The sequence below is a fragment of the Ptychodera flava genome, chromosome 4, assembly GCF_041260155.1.
Source record: "Ptychodera flava strain L36383 chromosome 4, AS_Pfla_20210202, whole genome shotgun sequence".
NCBI lineage: Eukaryota > Metazoa > Hemichordata > Enteropneusta > Ptychoderidae > Ptychodera > Ptychodera flava.
The window spans coordinates 25129584-25144487 of NC_091931.1; positions in this window are offsets into that span (position 1 = coordinate 25129584).

Genomic DNA, 14904 nt, shown 5'->3' on the forward strand with positions numbered 1-14904 from the left:
CCCATTTGGTTTCCTAACATTGGGAGTTTAACGTGCATATACACAAGTCTATGGGCCGTGTAGGGGCAGAGAGCGGAATTGCAGTCAACAAGTAATGTGGGTCCAAGAGATCGATGAGCTTACCATCTTCGAGACATTTGCCGATGTATGTTGCCGAAAAGTATACACGATGTAATTAGGCAACTTGTTCCTGCATAGTGCTAACGAGTAGGGATGCCACTGTGCACCGTGAGACTGCATTATTTGGACTAGTAAGGTAACGCAAAGTGATTGTTGGAAAAAACATCGTTGCCATTTGAAATTGAGCCTACTGCTCTCTTTTGACTGTCAGTCAAACTCTGAAGTGATCTGGCGCTCGTGAATTGATGTGTTGTCCGATGGATGTCGTCATCTCATCATCAGCATGGATGTCGCCATCAAAGCTGAAGTGCATGTACTAAGCTATCAAGTGATAGGCTATTTACGGGTCACATACAAACGCGTGGTGGCGCTTTAAAACACACGATCCTAACGCCTCGATCCCACATAAGTATCCGCTGACCTCCCTCCGAGCTCAGACATTTTCTCCGTTCTGTGACGGAGCAGGTCGTACAATTTGCATAGTTCATTGCGCATGCTAAGTAGGCATTGCCAATATAATCTACAAGATTTTTTCGCTTTACCTTGTGAAAGAACCTTGTTTTACGGGACGGGTACCAGTCAACTCGCCCGATTCCAACTCGCCCGATACCAACTCGCCCGATTCCAACTCGGCCGATGCCAACTCGGCCGATATTATTTTGCAATTTTATGAGTACCTGGTACGCTAGCTCTGCATGGCAGGGCTGTGTGTTTACCGGCGTTATACGGAGGCTGTATAACGCCGGTAAACACACAGCCCTGCCATGCAGAGCTACTGGTACGCTTGCTGCGAATCCGTAGCCTTTGCCAATCGGGTAGCTTGGTCATTAGAGTGGAAGAATATGACATGGAGTGGCAGGGCTCGTTTTTGCAGCAACTGGTACGCATAAAACGTTTTATTTCTAACAACAAATATTTCTAACATAGAGAACCACAGGTGCGGCTTAAAATATGTGCCAACACGGAAAACTTTTTATTTGCGACTTTCACGTTTTGCAAATCTCTTGAAAGAATAAATTTCGTTTGGCTTCTTTACGTATAGGGATAGTTACTGCGTACTGGCTCCCCGGGGGGGGGGGTTAACTCCATGGCTAATAGTACGGGGGGGGGGGGGCTCCTCACGAACATGGAAACCCAAACTGTTGTGATACCAGTTTTGAGCAAAAAAACCTACCCTTTCTGATACCATACAATATAATAATCAAATCAGTCTAAGAACAGTCGGACTGTTCTTAATATGTGTGATCGTCTCAGTCCACTTCCACTGTAATTGTGTGTTGATGGAGGCACTCAGGCTGTCAACCGGATGATACCATCATCATCCAAGGCACCATCAGCAATATGATCAATATTTGTTGACTGTTTCTTGTCTCTTTATCTTACGTATACATTTACGACTCACTCGCCTTGCGTACCAGGGGTACCAACAGTCCAACCGACAGATCGGAAATTTTGATGGTAGATCTGGGATGTAGATACATGGGTTTCCAGTGTTGACAGCATATCAATGTCAGTTTGTGTTTAAAACCGGACCCTTTCTCATACCAACACCTCGTGAAAAGTATACCCTTTCTGATAACAAACAGTGCAAAAAAAGACCCCTTTCGCGCGGACCCTCCCCGTATAGCCATCTATGGGAGTTAACCCCCCCCGGGACTGGCTCACTTCTTTAGGAACAGCAGGACCGTCTTTCACGAGTTACTGGCCTGGCATGACATGAAAATAGCTGGCCTCGGGCCATCGGGTTAGCGTACATGGAATCTACAACACCGTGACCCTATCTCAAAACAACGGACGAGTTGGTATCGGGCGAGTTTGAATCGGGCGAGTTGGTTCTGGGCGGGTTGGAAAAAGTGCGAGTTGACTGTAATTCTGTTTTACTTTACCAACCCTTTAGGAAAGTGAGGAAAAACCCTGTCGCCAAATAGAAAACTTTCCCCTGAAAGGAATTTATTTATTTTCCTACAACCAAATACCTAATCAGTGATATTTTAAAAAGTCGTACGTTACGGTCAAAAGGCAGAGAGGAAATTCTTCCGTACTGATTTCCTGTATTATTATTATTATTATTATTATTATTATTATTATTATTATTATTATTTTGTGGTTTCCAAAGCTTACATAAAACGAAAAAGACTAACATTTTGACAGGACAGGAAACGCCAGCTGAAAGCCATATTAGAGGTGTTGCTAAACACATATTTTCCGCTGCAAAAAGTTTTAATATTTTATTAAAGCCCGGCAGACAGACACTTTATCAAGTTCACAAGCTTAATTTTCAATTTTGATAAAAAAGAGGGTCAAAATTATCTCCATGGCAATTAAGCAAATATTTACAACGAAAACATCACGAGATTTCTAAAAGTTAACAGTATTTGCGAATAGAGGTCATTTTCGCAATTTCCGAAGTTATTTTGTGAACACTTGTCAAGGAAGTGTTCGAAGATTAAAGAAAACTCCTCCACGGCTTTCATTTCATTCTCTCCATTGTACAACACACATTGTGACGCAAATAGATACCAACTTTCCGATGCTGCTCGTCGAATTATGAAAATAAAAAAGTTGACACAAGAATACCTTGAAAAGATTACAGTAGCGTGTAGTTGTGACACGAAAATAGTTTGCAGCAATTTGTACTATCTGACCGCACCAGCTATGCGTGTAACAAAATTATTTAATTGTCTCAGAACTGAGTAACCTGCACTATAGCGTTAATCTCCTATTTTGTTAAGAAACGACGAAATCATCTCAATTCCAAGCATTCTTCAATATGCTCACGGCTATCCATTGTCTTCAGTTTCACTTTGCTGCAATCTGCAATAACCGACAATCTATGACTCGGCTCCGAGTAACCTTCACTAACGTTAAAACTCCGTCTAGGCTAAAAAAAATACCAATCCGTCTCAGTCTGCAGCATCCTCCAATACACTCAGGACTCTATCAAAGTCCACACATAAGAAAAGTCAATCACTTTGCAGCTATCTGCAATATCCAACATGGTAAGTGTAGGTACAAAAATGATTAAAGTCTCAGCTCGGAGCAAACTGCACTGACGTTAAACTCCGTCAAGGCTGAGAAATTACTTATCTATCTCAGGCCGTAGCATTCTCCAATACACTTAGGACTCTATCAAAGTCCACAGATATGAAAATTCATCGCTTTGCAGCCATCTGCAATATCTGACAAGCTATGTATAGTACAAAATGAAATAATGTCTCAGCTCAGAGCAAACTGCACCAAGGTTAAAACTCCGACAATGAAAACAAATTTCAAATCTATCGCAGTCTGTTACATCTACAATAAACTCAAAACTGTATCTACAGTCCATGCATACGAAAAGTCAATAGTTTGCAGCCATCTGCAATATCTGACACGCTATGTATAGTACAGAAATTATAAAATGTCTCAGCTCGGAGCAAACTGCACCAGGGTAACAATTCCGACCATGTAAAGAAATTTCAAATCTATGTCAGTCCGTTGCATCCACAATAAACTCAGAACTGAGTCTCTATCTACAGTCCATGGATACGAAAAGTCAATAGTTTGCAGCAATCTGCAATATGCAATACACAGTGTGTATGGAGAAATGGTCAAAATGTCTCAGCTCGGAGCAAATTGCAGTAACGTTAAAACTCCGTCCAGGCTACGATATCACAATTCTATCTCAGTCTGTAGCATTCTCAAATACACTCAGGACTCTATCAAAGTCCACAGATACGAAAAGTCATTCACTTTGCACCAATCTGCAATATCCGACACACTATGTGTAGGTACAGAAATTAGTAAAGTCTCAGCTCGGAGCAAACTGCACTGACGTTAAAACTCCGTCCAGGCTACGATATTACAATTCTATCTCAGTCTGTAGCATTCTCAAATACACTCAGGACTCTATCAAAGTCCACAGATACGAAAAGTCATTCACTTTGCAGCCATCTGCAATATCCGACACATTATGTGTAGGTACAAAATTATCAAAGTCTCAGCTCGGAGCAAACTGCGCTAACATTAAAACTCTGTCCGGGTTAGGAAGTTACTAATCTATCCCAGTCCGTAGCATTCTCTAATAAACTCAGGACTCTATTATATGTGCACCGTTAAGAAAAATCTTTCACTTTGCAGCAATCTGCAATATCCGACACGCTATGAATAGTACAAAAACAATAAATTCAGGACTATATAAAGTCCACGGATACGAAAAGTCAATTATTTGCAGTAATCTGCAACATGCAATACGCTATGCATATTACGAAACGGTCAAAATGTCTCATCTCGGAACAAACTGCACTAACGTTAAAACTCCATCCATGTTAAGAAATTACTAATCTATCTCCGAGTCAGTAAGTAGCACCATCCAATATGCTCGGCATCCTATCTATAGTGAACATTTAAGAAAAATGCTAAGTTTCCAACAACTGTATAGGCCTAGGACGAGTTAAAATGTCTCAGCTCCGAGTCGGAGCAAATAATCTCAGGACTATATCTAAAGTCCATGCTTACGAAAAATTTAATCACTTTGCCACAATATCCGACATGTTATGTGTAATACATAAATTATCAAAATGTCTCAGCTCGGAGCAAACTGCACTAATGTAAAACTCCGTCCATGTCAAGAAATTACCAATCAATCTCAATCCGTCGCATCCTCCAATATGCTCGAGTCGCCGTCTATAATCAACATTTAAGAAAAAACCCCGAGTTCCCAACAAACCCCAATATCCAATACGCTGTGCATATGACGAAACTTTTAAAATGTCTCAGCTCGGAGCAAACTGCACTAACGTGAAAAATATTTCCATGATAAGAAAATTCAAATCTAATTCAGTTCGTAGCATCCTCCATTTTGCTCGACACTCTATCTATAGTCAATATTTTAAAGAAAAAACGCTAAGTTTCTAACAAACTGCAATATCCAATACGCTGTGTAGGCCTATATGACGAGACTTTTAAAATGTCTCAACTCGGAGCAAAATGCAGATGAAAACTACATCCAGGCTTCGAAATTTAAAATCTATCTCAGTTCGTTGTATCCTCCTATAAGCTCATAACTCTATCTTAAGGCCATGGATACGAAAAGTCAATCATTGGCAGCAATGTGCATGATCCTATATACGCTGTGTATATGACGAAACGGTTATAATGTCTCAGCTCAGAGCATACTGCACTAACGTTAAAACTCCGTCCACGCAAAAAAATGACCAATCACTCACGTTTGGTTGCATCCACAATAATCTCAGGACTATATCTTGGCCCAAATTTACAGAGCAACTCACAATCTAACCCTGACTATGTAGCCAGTATGTTCAATAATTATATCCCTTCCAGATCACTTCGTCCTTCCAATCAGAACCTCCTTAAAGTTCCCAAAGCACGTACACTTCTTTATCAAAACACTTTGTCTGTTGCGGGTGTGGATGAATATAACAATCTCCCCCAAGCAATCATAGCTTTAAGAAATCTTGTAACAACTTTCTGTATTCTATTTACTTGTCTGATGCTTCTTCGTAGTTTTTTTGATATTTGTACTTCTGTGTTTTTCGTGTTTTCAAGTTGGTGATGTAATATGGTTTTCTTTTGTCTAATCGACCTCAATGAAAAGAGGTGTTTCATCTATGGAGTTATCGAATTTAAATAAAGATTAATAATATTAATAATATCTAAAGTCCATGCTTACGAAAAATGTCATCACTTTGCCGGAATATCCGACACGCTATGTGTCTTAATTATCAAAATGTCTCAGCTCGGAGCAAACTGCAGTAAGATTAAAATTCCGTCCACGTCTTAGCTTAGTCCGTAGTATCGTCCAATATGCTAGAGTCTCCATCTATAGTCAACATTTAAGAAAAAAAAACCGCTGAGTTTCCAACAAAATGCAATATCCAACACGCTGTGCATATGACGAAACTTTTAAAATGTCCCAGCTCGAAGCAAACATCACTATCGTTAAAACTATGTCCACACATAGACTCTCGAGAAAAACGGTTTTTCTGGAGAGTCTATGGTCCACGATAAGAAATTTCAAATCTATCTCAGTCCGTAGCGTCCTCTACCGGGTGTTGCCAATGACTGGCGACGAGATGGCTTCTGACTTTTTGTAGCCTGTTTGGCCGGAAATCGTAGGCCGGGCAGATTGGACAGTGAATAACATTTCTTTGTGTTAGTACAAGAGTCCCCACGCAGTTTTAATTGGCTTGTCATATTGCCAAGACTGCGTCTTACGTAGATCGTCATATTGCTAATGACTATCTAGCATGCGCAATGAACTATGCAAAATTTTGACCTGCTCCGCCACAGGACGGAGATAATGTCTGAGCTCGGAGGGAGGTCAGCGGACCCTTCTCCCTCGATCGGCCAAGGTCTGATTTCGGGGAGCATCCAGCCGCCCGGACAAGGGACCTTGGCAAGCGAAGATGTTTCAACATATTTAGATCAGGAAAATGTTCACTCATACTGTGACTACCAAAGTGGGTTTGACTTCTTCATAAAGAATTGAATACATATTTTCTTTTCAGTGGGCATGACAAGGGCAATAGTCTACTATTATGGTGAAGCTCTCCACATAAACAATACTGTCTGATACACTGTAACAGTTATGCATGAATGATGGACGTCTAGTGCCTGCAGTGCACACATGACAGCCAATGGGGTCCGTTGACACAGGACCGAAATCTACGACTACACACAGTAATCGGGTTGATTTTCATCTCGTCGATGTGTAGCTGCATATGCACCCGTCGTAAATTGTGTGTGGTGTATGTGATTTTGTATGTATGTATGTATGTATGTATGTATGTATGTATGTATGTATGTATGTATGTATGTATGTATGTATGTATGTATGTATGTATGTATGTATGTATGGATGGATGGATGGATGGATGGATGGATGGATGGATGGATGGATTCATGTATGCAGGCATGCATGCATGCATGCACATGTATATTTTTATGTTTGTAACACGTAAATCACTAATTCCTGGTAGTAGATTTTGCTCCAATTGCTCCCCGCTCCACAGAAACAGCTGTGGTTCATAGAATTGCGCGAATGTATCATCGAAAAAGACTCTGGCAATTCGAGTGCACTCATTTCAATTAAAGAAAAGGTCAAATGTGTGTTAAAAAAGTAAAAGTTCGCAAATAATCTGATTCTCACACATTCTTGTAGGTTCCTCAGTATACAGGATATAAGATTTTGTCAAGCAGCTTTTTCTCGAAAGACCTGGCTGAATCCGTTGTCTTTATGATGGCGTCAATGTATGTAAGCTGGTGCATACACGCAATCCATCTATCTCAGAAGCAGAAAGACTCACTAAATCTGAAGACAGTCCAGTAATTTCGTACTTTTCTTTAAATTCTGATTCGATGCTTCAAAAGTGACAATTTATGTTTGATTTGCTTAAGACAAACACCTCCGAACTGGCTTCGATATGGATGCAACATTTCATTTTAATATGATTTATTTTTAAGTTCGAAGTTCTCCTTTCAATTTCATATGTTTTTCGTCATTCACAAGAGGCGCTTATTGTGTTTAACAAAATGCCCGGTTGCATCAACAGGACAAGAAAATATTTCCTTCGATGTCAAGAGAAGTAAGCCGCCCCTCCCCACCATTGGGCAAGAAACGAGTAAAGTTCATTCTCTGCCGCAGAGTTCTTATCGGTCCCACACTGCTTTGCATGTTCTACGATAAAAAATCACCCACAAGTGTCATGTTTAGGAGGTAAATCACCGCCTACCGATGCGTTGAGCCGGAAGTATACCGATATAACAAAACCGTCACGAACTAGCACAGAAAACTGGTGTATCAACTTGTACAAATGTGTTACATATTAGATCACCAACAATTATTAAGCGAAGAAATTAAATTATCGCCTAAACTTTTCCTTTCAGAATACTTACTTTAGGAGTAACTAAGGTTCGATCTTTGCCTTACTTGACCTTCAAAAATCATGGAAGTCTGACTAAGATGGTTTATAGTCATCGGAGAATATATTTCCCACTAGGTCCGGCCGAACGCAGGCTTGAATTGCCATATTAGGTCCGGCCGAACGCAGGCTTGAATTGCCATATTATGTATGAACTTGCGTTATACATGCAAAGATTCAATCGTAAGAGTGCAATGAATGTAATGTCGAAGTTTAGATTTTGATGTTTGGTTTTGAATTGTTTGCACATTTGTGTGCCAGCTGCAATATGGATAGACGCCAGATCACAATTAATTCAGCTAATTTGTGTGCGTGCTGAGTTACAAGCTTGAATGTCGCAAATTCAAAATACCTCTGCTGCATACTGGCTGGTAGCCATAGTTGCGAGATCATCAAAACTATACTGACTTGTTTAATTTTATATTGTTCGTCAGAGGAAATGTGTGAGACCACCTGTGTTAAATGAAAATACTATTATATTGCTTATCTGTTCTCCTTGTTTAATGTTTTATGTTTAAAAATCAACCTTTTTCTTTATATATTAGTCAGAATATATCCCAGTGCGTATTCGAACTGCGGCAGAGAATGGTGCATGTCTGATATTGTGCAACGTTAACCTGCTGCAGAACGATCGCCAAAGTTGACGTCCCGAGGACCTGATGACCTGATACAGATAGTATAGGCCGGGGTCAGAGCCGACACAAGACAGAATTACAGGGCCAAGAGGTTGTATTGGGCAGCGATGAGCCAAAGTAGACTACAAGTCAGTTGGGGGCATTCGCCGAAAAAAAATATTCCCTTATTAATTCTGGCGTGGTAATAGCCATCTTATGTATTAAAGAGCGGTGGCAAAAGCCTCGTTGGTTATATGGTCATACGCGTGAAAATAGATTCCCCGACTTTTAATTTTGCTCTGTGGCATTACCTCGTTAACAAGCGTAAGTGTTATGGTAAAGAGATCCAGAGCCAGTTGGTCTTTGAGAAAATTCGGTTTCTGAGAAGAGACATTAATTTGCAAGGTACATGATCGTTTCCGAATTGAAATTGATACGGAGCTGGTAAAAGCTCATTGACATGATGTTTATATACCAGAGGGACCGTGCAAATACCTTTATTTCACAAAGGCGGTCAGTTTACGGAATCATTGACAAATTCTGTGGGTCAGCGACTCCGGTAAATGGTTGCCAGGAGTACAGATGGCCATTGCTATCTATTATCAAAACCGGACAATGATGCCCTTCATGCGTTTTATTAGCAAGAAAAAAATTAGAAATGAAACGAATCTGAAAATAAGTATCAATACATTAAGGAGACAAAAACCAATGAAAACATGGTAAACCAATACAGGAAAGACGAACAAATTCCGAATATGTTATTTCACACGAAAATACCGCCTATCAGCCAATCACCAGTACAGCTATGGGGACCCCACTACCAATGCACTGCACTGTACACCCCTGTGAAGTACTATATACAGGTCGGAAGACTGGTGAGCTTAATAGGTCTACAGACAGTGGGTTCTGAAATTAAATTAAGCATTTTATCTCCGGTTGCAATTTCTTTAATATTGGGAAAACGACAATTCTTTTTGATAGTAAACGTGGTGTATAGATGGCAAGAGAGCATAGAGGGCACCATACTCTGCCATCAACACTTTCACTGACAGTAATTTTCATAACAATCGGGTGAATTGCATGTGTCAAAGGTCAAACGGAGTATAGATAGTAATGAGTATAGATAGCAGAACACCGGCTGCTACCTCCATTGCATCATGATGTGATACAAGGACGTTGTCCATGGCAGAGTTTTAAAATGTGCTGTTCAATACAAAATTATGGAACCAGAGAGAGCGTGTGGCTCGGCGGCATGCTTTCGCGCACAGTGAGTTACATGTCCCAACGTCAGTATTTCTAGGATCAGAGAATTTCACACGAAATTTTCAAACGAAGAACAAACGGCTTGTAAAGCCTGTAGAACGCGTCAATTGCGCCTAGCACTCACAGTGATCGAAGCCGAGAACAGGAAGTTAAAGTCAACGGTGAGTTACCATGCTTCGATGCTTGCAGTGCGCTAAATCGCACAGTTAGAACCAAAACCAGAAACCACAGTTTTGGGAAGTCCGTATGGTCTGATAGAGTACTTGAGAGAATGTCCATACCACTACTTAACGGAATGTTCAGAATTTACTAGGGGGGGGGGGGGGCTGGAGGATTTTCAGGGGGCCATCCATTTTCCCCAAGAACTGAAAATCAGGGGGGCAGACAAAAATACCATAACCTTTTAAAGAGACAGCTAAGGAAAAAACACATCTCTCAACTAAATATTTGCCCAGAAGTCCTGATCTATAAAATTATGCATGGCTGTCAAAAATATCCGGTGAAAAATTAAATTTCCTAGCTTCTCCGTGGAAAAAAGGGTTGATCTTCCAATAATTCGGTACGTGCATCCAAATTTTGTACAAACACCTTCTGATAGCACTTATCTAAAATATTCTAGAAACTGGAATGGCAGGTTTCTGGGAATGTACTTATTTGGGTTCATGAAAGGTAGTATGACCTACGCTTTGTTAATTTTCATGAAATTGTGGGTTACTCCCTCCCCCCAAAAATGTAAAACATCTTGGACAAAGTAATCGTCAAAATAATCAAGAAAAGGGCTATAAAATGGATCATTTATAGTGGACATAACAAAAGAAGTGTTCACGTTTAATAAATAACATTTCTTCAGAAATTTACAATCTGATTTGTTCATTACCACCCTTCCAAAAAGTGTGACACTTGCAGTCTCTGCAGAACATGCTTTTTATCGCCACTCGATTGTAACTCTGAAATGTTTTGTTATATCATTCATTAAATGACCACTGTATTGTTCCGGAAAAGTGTGATAAACTTGTCAGACTGTAGGCCTATATGTCTTGGTGTGTAACCATGGAAGTATATGTTTGGGGGCATGGAAACAGACAGGAAATATGAGGGGGCATAAATTTTCTCCATAATTTGCCAGGGGGGCATGGAAAAAAATCACTAGGAAAACAGAAAATCCTCCAGCCCGCCTGCAAGTAAATTCCGAACACTCCCTAAGATGGCAGCTCTTAGCATGTATATGTTAATGATTCATTGTTACTGCACAGCAGATCGAGCAATCCGAGTGGGGGAAAAGGTCGTGAATGTGTATGACAAAGGTGCGCTCACGGTCCCTCAATGGTGGTGCGCTGTAAAAGTTGAGGTTATTTAGACTTAGTCAAAGTCTGTTGATAAGACCGACTTTAGTAAATGCCATGCTCGCTTTGTAGGGGAGTTATCGCGTGATCCGGCAGAAACTTACTGCCGATCGCGTGCACTCCGCGCATGCGCAAATTTACTACCTGGCGATGTTAGCTCTCGCAAGTGTACAACATGCGGAATCTAGCAGAAACTTTCCACTTAAAAAGTAACTGTACATTTACGCCTTAAAACGTGCTGAAATGAGTTTATATTACACAATCACTGACTTACAACGAGTATAGGGGTCCTGACATTTTTGAAAGTGTGTAAGTTTTCCACAACAAACATCATATCCTTGTTCCATGATTGCAGAGCTAGCCGACAAGCAATTCGGTAAAGGAAGCAGGTTGACATTGTAGAATGTAGCTTTGCCTGACAGCTGTGGCGGTTGTTACCCGCTGATGGTCCTGGTGGTCAGATTATTGCATAATCCGGGGAGAGGGTGTTCTAGCAGATTTGTCAGATACACATCCCCAGCAGACATCGATAAAAATGGTCAGCCTAATCAAGATTGCATGACAAAAGAGAAGGCAAACGTATGACAAGGAAAAATCCAAGATAAGGTTTTGACATTGATAAATATAAGTTTCTATATGTCCTCTTGGCGCAATATCTGGCAGTAACACATGAGAAACATTGACTTCAAAATGTACGTGTAGTATGTACAGATTTTTGAAAATACGATATTTCATAGCTATAAATGAAAACAAAAAATTTAGAAAAGAACATTTGGAGGGGAGGGAGTAACCCACAAGTTCATAAAAAATAACAAAACGTAGGTCCTACTACCTTTCATTAATCCTAATAAGTATATCCCCAGAAACCTGCAATTCCAGTTTCTCGAATAGTTTAGATAAGTGTTATCAAAAGGTGTTTGTACCAAATTTGGCGCCATAATTAACATATGAAAATGAAGTAATCAACTAAATGAGGTAGTCTGACACGAAAGTACAAATGAGCTTGTTTGCAGATTTAAAAAAAAGATTTAAAAGAAAAATACGAAAAACAAGACTGTGCTTAAAACCAGCAATAGTCAGGCAGTGTAAGAGAAATAAATTACACTATTATTGGTCGATCTGCATTATCATGGCCGTTATTCTTTCATCAACGTTTCCTAGGGACCACTGTGTACTCTAGAAGATGGCAACACAACGGCAGGCTGACTACTATTGGAAATGGTTGATTGTATTCTGTGCATTCTACATGCAATTATACACATTAGGGTCCGAAGTGTCAAGGGGTGTCTTCATAGTCGAATTCCTGGATTATTTTGGAAAGGGAGCTTCTGCCTTCTCCTGGATTTTCATGTTCGCAGGACTTGGCGGAACAGTAACTGGTAATTATGTGAAACTCTCTTTATCTAAGATCCGCATTCCAGACTTCATGAGCTTAACTGATGCAATTTAAACAATCACGACGAAATGTTGGTAGCCGGCGGTAGGGACAGACATGGCTTCGCGCCTCGTTAGCGAGTATTTCTCTCCTCACCGCTCACCCGAGGCGACCGAGGTAAGGAAGGCAAAACCATGTCTGTCTGATATGCATATTATATGGATTGAATACTAATTAAACTTTGCAGTAAAGTGTTCTTGTTGACCCACTGTAAAGTAACCTCGAAAATTTACATTTTCAAAAGAGTCTTTGTACACAACTTTTCATCGTCAATTGACATAGTCAAGGTAGCCGTAAGCAGGTGAGATATCAGAAGAGAAGCTCCCAAATGCCCTCTAAATATGGCATTAACTAAAGATTTGACATGTATAACGAATAATAAATTGATGAGCAAACACAGTGGGTTATATCCCTACAAGCCTTTAGTAAACTTGTTTGCCTTTTAATGTATTTCATAATTCTTTAAAAGGTAGTATCGTAAATTGTACTTTACTCTTTCCTTCGGGGACGGATATTTGTTCTGAACCAAAAGATCGTGTGTCACAGTAAACCAGAATTTTGACAGGGTAAAATAAGTTGTCTCTTCATTAACGTCGAACGTTTGCTTGACTATCTATCTTACGCTTAACTGATTGTGTCTTTTTCCCCAAAGTATATTCTACACTGAACTTGACAGTTTATACCTTTCCAATTTGGTTTGTGTGATCAAATGCGAGTATTGTGTCACTGATGGTGATCCTTTCCAGGGCCTGTGGCAGGATATGCCATTTCGAAGTATGGCGTCCGAAAAGTGGTTTTATTCTCGGCGACATTACACACTCTAGCAATGGGCTTGTCGGTGTGTGCTGAAAGCGTACCCCACCTTATTGTAACATTTGGGGTATTTAACGGTGAGTTCAGTACAATGTATACATATTCTAGCAATGGTTCTCTTAGCTTACTCACTGTAGACACTTAAAGCGCAAGCACGGTTTTGTAAAGCTGATAGGATTGATCCGCTGATAGAAGGAAGTTTTCCAACTTGGCCAATAAGTGTTGTCAGTACCCACATGGTATCTCGACATCGGTTATATAAATCCAGTAAGACTCGATCGTACTCGATCGTACGAGAAAGCCTCATGTAATTAACGAAATGTCATATTCAGTGACGAATATTTAGCTGACTTTTATGATTAAGCAATCCAAGAACTGGCGAGTATACACAAGAGTGTAATCGATCTGGAACCAGGCTTTGTTTATCAGCGGATCCTAATGAACGAGGACGAGTTAGCACCTCAATAAACTTCTCCTCCGAGCAGCCGAGGGAAGCCGTACTTGATATTCCTATGTCATAGGCTAACTTGCCATTACACTATTTTATGTGAATACTTAAACAGCCAGGCAAACCGGTCGTTTCCTGGAGGTAGTTTTTCTCGTTTAAGGTGTAAGTTTGGCGAATGATCGATCACCTTCTAATAGGCAAAGTCCTTTGTTTTGGTTATAATATTATTATTTTGCATGATGTCATCAACACAGAAAAGTGCATTGACAAGTGTAACCATAGTTCCATACGTTGTATTCATTTGTCTTTTGTTTAAGTCTCAAACTAAGATAAGCCTTAAAATATGTTTTATTTTAGTGGACAAAAATCCAAGAAACTAGTGCCTAAATAATAATTTGTGTGGCGATATGCAAAATGCTTATGCACCTCTACATTAGATTATTTATGCCTTAAATTACTTGGAACATACACTTTTCACACTTATCAGGTTTTCACCCTGGCTACTGTGTCGAATTCACAGAACTTCTGAAAAAAATGCTTTGATGAAAATTTCAACTCTTTCTCTCAGGAATTGGACTAAATATTGCTTACCTTAGTGGAGTTGCCATGATACCACGGTATTTCAATGATGGGTATGCATTTGCTAACGGACTCGCTGGAACAGGCGCCGGATGTGGTATGATGGTTCTCCCTCCATTAGTCGTGACCTTAATTGAAAAATATGGATGGCACGGCACTTTGATAGTGTTAACCGGATTCTCCGCCAATCTGTTTGTTTGTGCCGCCGGTATGAAACCTCCGTTTACGGCCACTACTACGAAGGCTGAAGATTCGACCACTGTGAAGACTGAAGATGTTCATGCAAAAGATAATGATGATATGAGATCGTCGGTTTGTGAAGAGTCTGGCGACAAATGGGTTGGAAAAGAGTTGTCTAGTGACGGAG